This window comes from Neltuma alba, unplaced genomic scaffold (assembly GCF_004799145.2).
Source record: "Neltuma alba isolate B1F8T4 unplaced genomic scaffold, ASM479914v2 tig00005562_pilon, whole genome shotgun sequence".
Classification (NCBI taxonomy): Eukaryota; Viridiplantae; Streptophyta; class Magnoliopsida; order Fabales; family Fabaceae; genus Neltuma; species Neltuma alba.
The window spans coordinates 1-8,579 of record NW_021634158.1 but is presented as its reverse complement, the minus strand read 5'-3'; the positions used below and the strand labels follow the sequence as shown (position 1 = coordinate 8,579).

The 8,579-nt window shown below is 38.0% G+C and overlaps 1 pseudogene; it reads left to right on the top strand.

The window, feature by feature from the left end:
* Positions 1 to 432: 432 nt before the first annotated feature.
* Positions 433 to 2,830, top strand: LOC114748016 (phosphatidylinositol 4-phosphate 5-kinase 5-like; annotated as a pseudogene).
* The last annotated feature ends 5,749 nt before the right edge of the window (positions 2,831 to 8,579 follow it).

The following is an 8,579-nucleotide window of genomic DNA, read 5'->3' as shown; positions in this document are numbered from 1 at the left end:
TCTCTCATTCTCTCCGAACTAATTTTAAAACTGGGGTGGCACGTGCCGGCCTGCTACGGTAACGGCAATGCGGGAAGGCGCGGAATCCAGATCCGATGACCATATCTTCCCGTCAAGACCGGGACCTCTTGTCTCGAATCTAACGGCCAAAATGTCACCTCGAGATCCCTCCGTTATCTTACTATTCAACGGACCAGATTGATTTTAGCGCCTTCTCCCCACATTGCTCGATAAATAACACAAAACCCAGTGCCAAGGTCCAAGATTTCTCATTTAACTTCGGTTTCGAGTCCTGATAGGACTATTTCTTTCCCCTGAACCTCAAGACCCAATTACCGATTACCGAATTTTAGAAAAAGAAAAGAAAAGAAAAGCTGTTTTACGTTTCTGGTTCTTCCCTCTTGCTGTCCCTCTTTTGAGATAGGAAGTTCAGTTGCAGTCCAACTTGGGGAAGTCACTACTTGCAGAGCCCTGCCGGAGATGTTGTTGCCCCCGGCGGCACCGGGAACCACTCTCTTGATAAGAATATCGCGCTACCGGGAAGGTCAATAGGGAAAGATCCGGAGCCCTCTTGCGGGGGCCAAGTTTTCACGATGGAAGGTCAGAAGAGCCAGACCAAACTCACCAGAACCAACTCTTCGCTTCTTCGCTCGTCACCCACAATCCGATCATCCATTCAAAGCCTCTCGTCCGTCAACGAGGAGGACGTTATCCTCACTGCGCAAGATGAAGAGGAGATTAAGGTCAAGAAGCCTCGTAAGTCCGGTTCGACGCCGCGAGCCGTGTCCACCCGAATCACTACCCCGGTTCTTGCCGTCGCGTCTCTGGGTTTCTTTTGCCTGTGTTCTTTGTTCTTTTACCTGTTCTATTTTTTCTATCTCGGGAGTGAAGAAATACCCACTTCGGAGAATTTGTTGTTAGCGCTGATTTTTATCGCCGTCGTTCTCTACTTTGCGTCCAAGAACAAGATTCTGATCCACCAGAGCCTTTCAATTCTGAAGCATTCTTGGGATGAGAATGTGAAAAGGTTTGGGTTTTCGAAGTCTAATTCCAAGCCTGTTCAATGGTTCATCGGGGACTCCCCTGCGACCAAAGGCCGAAAAGAGAAGAAAATTGTAAGGGAAGGGGTGGAATTTTACAGCAACGGTGACTTCTACGAGGGCGAGTTTCATCAGGGAAGATGTAACGGCAATGGGGTTTACAATTATTTCGTAAACGGTAGATACGAGGGTGAGTGGGTGGATGGAAGGTATGATGGATACGGCATCGAGAGTTGGGCAAGGGGTAGTCGCTACAAGGGGCAGTATAGGCAGGGTTTGAGGCATGGCTATGGGGTTTATAGGTTCTATACAGGGGATTCTTACGCTGGGGAATGGTTTAATGGGCAGAGCCATGGTGTGGGAGTCCAGGCTTGCTCCGATGGTAGCTGTTATATCGGCGAGTTCAAGTACGGCGTTAAGCACGGACTCGGATGCTACCACTTTAGGTGAGTTTCTGCTCTGTGTTGTTAATGGGGATTGGGCAAGGTGGGGCTTTGAAGTTCTGGTTCTTAATTGAGGCTTTAAGCATTGTAGATTCAGATGAAAAATTCTGACTTTAGTTTTGAGTTGCTGTGTTAAGTTGTCGATGTTTTTATACTATTCGCGTGCTGGTCTTTTGAAATTGCAACTCTTTACTGACTCAATTGTAAAGCAGTGAATTCCATTTTTTGGTTGTGTACCATATGTACTTCGATTGAATCCTGATGGGGGTTGCCATGGGGATTGTTGATTCCTTTCGAGTTCCATATTGTTTTTAGGTGCTGTTGTTTTTACTTTAATATTTAGGTTGAACAATACCTGAGGCTTTCGTTAGGTGATCTTCGTTTGTCCTGGATGTCTTGATTTTTCTCATGTACGAGCTTTTGCATCTTTGCTTTCTCCTCTGGCAACATATAATATTATGACTTGGTCCTTTTCGTCATTCCTTCACCTTGTGTATTGTTTAAATTAATAACGCATTGAAGTTGCCTGAAGTTTGGTTGTCCTGATATTAGTGGCAGTGTTGCAAAGTTTCTCTGGGTGTAGTTATGTCTTGTTTATTTTGGATGAACCAACCCTTTTCTTTTTTAAATTTGTGCTGCAGAAATGGGGATAGATACGCGGGAGAGTATTTTGGAGACAAAATACATGGATTTGGGGTCTATCACTTTGCGAACGGCCACTGTTATGAAGGAGCATGGCATGAAGGCCGCAGGCAAGGTTGTGGCATGTACACTTTCAGAAATAGCGACAGGAGATGCGGTGAATGGGATGCTGGCAACCTCAAGCATCCGCTGCCACCGTTAACCGATGCGGTGCTTCGAGCAGTTCAGGTACTTGTTTCTGCAATTAAAAGCTTGTTGCCTACCATTGTATGTTTGGCCTTCCGGTAACAACCCTTTGGGGTCATGGGAATTGAACTTTTCAGGCAGCTAGGAGAACAGCAGAGAAAGCCATAACCTGAGGCGGGTGGACGAGCAGGTGAACAGCGCAGTAATCGCTGCAAACAGAGCAGCCACTGCTGCCAGAGTTGCTGCTGTGAAGGCCGTTCAAAACAGAATGGATGGAAAATTTTGCGATCTTGATGTCTAAGACATCAGGATCAGGTGTTTGGAACTGTAAATTTTACTAATTTTAAGTGCTTGCTAAAAGAAGATGTCACCCCGGTGAGCACAAGCTTATCGGCGGTTGATGAGAGAGTATGCTTTTCGAGTTTCTTTCTTTCACCACACAGTAACCTGTACATAAGCCCATGTACATCATCAATCAATGAGAATTTGAATTTCCAAGATCCCTTTATTCTGAAAAAATGGCTTTACATGGAAATTGTTGTGCTATCCACTGACTTTGTTATTCAATCGGCCGTCTAATTTCGGATAAAGTATCGAATTAAGGGGGGTTCCGCGAAGTTTCCCACGGGAAAGCAGCCAGAGTCTAAAGGACGGTGTGAAAGAAACTCATCCACGAACCGAAAAGGAAATTGTGAGCCGTGGTGAGAAAATCGATGTGAGCTTTGGTTTATCTGTATCCTTTTTATTAAAGGGGAGAGAAATGAAATGGGTAAAATGCCAATGCTTGGATGTGACTCAAACTGTGGACGGCTAGAGAGGAAGGGGGCAAGTAAGGCTTGGCACGGTAACATGAGAGTGAGACTGTGCAATCCGCCCAACAACTTCCAATAACCCACCCGTCCCCGCCAATTGTGTCTGCTTGTTTTCGTATAAGCCTTTGGCAGTCACGACACAAACCGCCATTGCTTAGATTCAACCAAGTTTAGAATGGAATGAAGATAACATAAATATCCGCCTTCCTATCTCATAATACCATAGTGGTGCTTCGAATCCATGTGACGCGCTTGATAGGGACAGCCATCGTCTTGTGCACATTTTTTATCAGGAAAAAAATAACGTTTTAATCCAAACAGTGGGCACATGATATTGTGGAGGAGGGGGCAAGATGTTTGTTCCTTTTTACCCAAAGAATAAGGAGGAGAAATGAGTCTGACTTTACTAACATGGATGCCGGATCTAGGATCTGCATCTCACCCGCTCTCAAAAAGTCACATAATTTGGTGGTTTTTCAGGGCTATTTTTTCAGGTAGATGCGCGAGATTCTCTTCCCTGTTACTGTGGTTTATGTTTGGAATTTATCTGCTCCCTGTCCCAGATTTGAATCGCTTTGTTTAAACTTGGCTGTCCAACCACTCCACATGCATCTCGCAAACGTCCAACCGGAAAAAATTGAAGTGTCATGCAAGACACAGAGACGTAAGAGGCAGCATGAGGAGTGGACTTTTTAACTTTTGATCAGAGACTCAAATAATATGAGGAAATAGAAAACTGGCTGGGGTTTTGATTCTGAATAATGGCGAGCCACTAGGAGGGGACGCAGCAGAAAAGAAGAGAATTGATGGGAGGAGCGGAATGGGATGAAGGGGTATTATTAATGGGAGCAAGTTGCGGTTTCAATTGGTGGTTCTATGGGATTGGTCGCCCAGTGAGGGTTCAAGTGGAGAGCACCGCCCTGATGGCGCCAATAAATTAAACCTTCTCTTGTGTCTCTATAGCTTTTATATCGGTCAAAGTTTGTTGAAGAATCCCCATATCATAATGTGTGTGTGTGTGTGTGTGTGTGTGTGTTATTCCTTCGTGGTGACAACTCTGCGTTGCCGTTATAATGCACAAAACGAGGCATCCAAATATAAAATATTCAGATTACCAGTTTTGTTGATGATGGTGAACCACTTGGCCTTGACTAGACATACATTTAATTAGCTCTTACTCTAAGCATGAGACGCAGCTGAAAATATGTTGAGCCAGCAGCCAGTATTTCCATCAAATTTTGCAGACGTATGGAGAGATTAGACTAATTTCATTCAAAATCAGTTTCTATTTTGTAATATTATTCAACTTTTAATCTTGTTTAGGTTACTGTTGAACTTGATCACTTTCTTGTTTCGTCAGCGTTCAGTAAAATCCAATAAATTAGTTAAAAAAGTGCATAAACAAAAATCCCAAAAGCGATTTAGAATAAAAGCTACAAAGTATCACGCTTTGCCTTACGGAGGCACAGAACTCGTAAGCTGTACAAAACTTTATAAGGTGCACTGTTTGAATAATATAGTTAAAAGATCCTATTATGACTTGCTTTATACTACTAGTACTACTTATCAGCATAATTAGCTTCTAACCACTCCCCACTCTGGCACGCTAGCCAGTTAATTAACGAGATTAAACATAATTGCCGTCACTAAAACGCATCACGTGACTCCCCAAAGGAAGATTCTCCCAAACGTGACCTAAAGTGAAAATCTCTCAACCCACTTTATGGAAAGGAGCGTTTATTTAAACTTAGATCACAGTTTCGTTTAAAAAAAAAATCCTACGCTTTGCAATTTTAAACAAATATCTTAACGAGGGTCCTTAGAAATAGAGAGAAAGTAATTATTTTTAATTATTTAAAGGTATTATTAAGTTCGAACAAATAAATATTAAGCTCTCAAAAATTCAATATCAAACTTATTTAGAAGTACGATTGTTCTAAATTTGGTAATGCATTTATTTTAAATCATCATAATTTGAAATTTATAAGATTTACGTTCTTTGAATCTTAACAACAGGATAATATTTTCCATGCAGTAAATTTGGAAAATAAACTACAGTATTATCCATATATTATAAAATATTTTTTAAAAACTTAAAATGTTTGTATTATGAATCACTCCAAATGTTAAGAGAGAGAGGGAGAAGAAATTAGGATAAAAAAAGAAGAAGTAATTTGGATCAAAAAGAAATAAAGTGACAAACCTATTTTACAGCGTGATTTATACTACTTCTGGTCCTAATTATAAGAATGAGTTGACTTATTTAAAGAGAGTAAGAAAGTGAGTTGGGTTAGTTATTTGTCCTAGATAGGTGTTGCCTTTCCTAAAATATCCTTGATAATCAAGTGTATTATTGGCTAGAACTACCATTGTTAGAAAGACTACTTTAAAAATATATATATAAATATAAGAGATAAAATTGATTGGGATCTTATATTTAAGATAAAAAAAAGTCAAAAAGATTTTATATTAAGGATTGGAGGTAGTATTATAAAATAAATTTATATTTAGAAATTAAAAAAATATTATAAATTAGTTAGTAATAAAATTTAAAAAATAAGAGGAGCAGGAGCGGGGAAGCATGTCTGGCTCTTGCATTCATTCTGCATTATGGATACGCATCGCGCAGGTGTCATTGCCCTCAATTAATGCCCTCCTCTTATCTCTTCTTCTTCGTCTTTCTTTTCTTAATATATATATATAGATATATATATATGATCAAATCAAATTATTGGACCTTCACAGGTCTGATGTTATGCATATATGCCTCTCCTCAAATGACAAACTCAAATTATTGGCAGGATTAATTGTCATTTATATTATTAAATAAACAATGCTTGCCCATCACTCTTAATTTTTGAAGACGGATAAACTCAATCATGTCCTCATCATCATCTTTTTAATTTATACACCTCAATAATATAAATTATGATATCCGGTTTCTTTCTGTTCCCCGCCCCTACCGAGAGAAAATATTTCTTTTTTGTTTGTGAAAAATGAGGATTAGTGAAGTCAATAATAGGGTCGATTGATTTTGATTGGGTGGTGCTTGGAGAAAGAGGGCTCGCCATGCAATGATTGTGTTCTCTTCGGGCGGTGAATGTGGCATGCTATGATTGCTCGAGGACGCTCCCTGTAAAGATGCACCGTAAAATTATTGCACCAGAACCTAACTCCTCCGCGCCCATCCTTTTCTCTTGCTTCCAGCTTAATCAATATTTTTTTCACCATACCAACAGATAATTTCAATAATTTACTCACCTTGGCTTCTCGCCATGCAGATGCCATTGCTCCTACTCTTTCAAATTATCATCTTTATTTCCTATGTTGTAAAAATTATCTTTGTAATTACGGAGAATCATATCGCTAGCCACGTTTCTATGGACTAGTGAAGGCGAAAATTCCAAAGAGATACTACCTCCGGTCCTAATTATAAGAGCCGGTTGACTAATTTGAAGAGATTAAGAAAGTAAGTTGAGTTAGTTATTTGTTCTAAATAGGCGTTGTATTTCCTAAAATATTCTTGTTATTGACTATAACTATAATTATTAGAAGGACTATCTTGGAAAAAATTGAGTAAACATGAGAGACAAAATGGATTGGGATCTTATATTTTTGGACTAAAATAAAAGTCAAACAGGATCTTATATTAAGGATCGGAGGTAGTATTTCTCTGTTGGTTTAGTCCCGAGAAAATAAGTCCAAATTAATTGGATTGCCCCGTATGAAGTCCACACCGAGTTCTTCAGATTTACCAAAACAAAAAAATCAAGAAAGAATTACAGTGAGATTTTAAGAAAAAAATAATTATTAATAAGTTCTAATAATAAGTAAGTTTTTATTATTTCTTACTCTAAAACTTATTATTATAGATTGTTTTGTTGCTACTAAATTTTTTTAGTAATTATATTCTTTACATGGGGTTTCATAATAATTCTTCCAAAAAGGATACCCAAGCAATATAAAAATTATTTTTCTAAACAACTAAATACAAACGACATGAATCAACTATTTTTTCTTAAAACACTTTATTTACGTTTCTTCAATTTAGATAGGATTGGGTCTAACCCACTAAAAATGGCTGATTAGATTTAGTCAAAAGTTAACTTGCTAGGAAACAAAATTTTTTAACTTGTACTACCAAATCTACAACTCATTGCAGGTTAGCCTATTAACCCCGCGGGCTAACATGCATTAATTTTTTTTTAGTTTTAAATTATTATGGTTAAATTAATATTTTTTATATCTTATCTAAAATTTTTTTAAAAAAGTATATCATTTATTTGGTGTTTGAAATGAAGTATTTGGAAAAAAAAATCATTACATTATATTTATATTGTATAAGAAAAAATACTTAAAAAAAAAAAAAGTCATAAAAAAAAAGTAAAATGATAGTTGGTGGGCCAACTCGTTAACCCATCATAGTGGATTACGAGTGGTTAAAAACCAACCCGCTATTATACGAGGCCTTTTAGCTCGCATTGCTTAACTCAAATTGGTCATAGATCAACTCACATCCTGCGAGTTAGTCGGTATTATCACCTCTAAATTTAAATCCAGCTATGTGAATATTCATTTGCATAATTGTATTTGTAAATGTGTTTAAATTAAGTAGTATATCTGCTTATCTATTATACTATGATTAATTTAGGCAACGTTGGCCCAAAAAAAAAAAAGGATTAACTTAGGTAACGTAATTTTAATGAATTTAAATTGAGCCGCAGATGTCGCTTGCATGTGAAGGATAGGATTCTCTCGTACTTTATGTGTATCTCTCTCTCACATAGTCACACATACTAATAATAATCCTATTTGATCTTTTCACGCACTCGAATATAAATAATAGGCATTTAATTCTTGCCATGTCGTTTTGAATTTGGGGTTAGAAAAAAGAGCAGGATAGCTTTGAAAACCCACCGAAAGGTAGCTTTGGGAGACAAAATATAGTAACACAAAATTTCAGTTTCTGACATTATATAAAGCCACTCCTCATCGCAAACTACAAAAGCTTGCCCTTTTTTTCTTTTCACTTACCCTTCCCCTTTGCTAATACTAGTATAATATATATATATATATATATATATATTTTATAGAAGATATATATACCTAATACCTCTCTGTGCGAGCACATGGCACGGTTCCTTTCTTTCGTTTTTAAGGAAATTACAGTGACCCCTCACTTCTATAGGATTTGGACGCATTTCCCCAACAAATATATTGGCCTAAAAAATTTCATGCCCCGCTATATAGTTCCTCATTTTAATCATTTTGAAGCTACCCACTAATAATTATTGTAATTGTTATCTTTTTGGGAAAGAAAATGGGTCCTAAGTAGTTCGAATTATTGTATTCGCACACGATGAAGATTTTTTGCTGCGGGGGGCCGCAAGGACATTTTCTTCTTGCACACGTTACCAAAAAGGAAAAATGGAAGGAACAAATTAAAATAAGGTCAC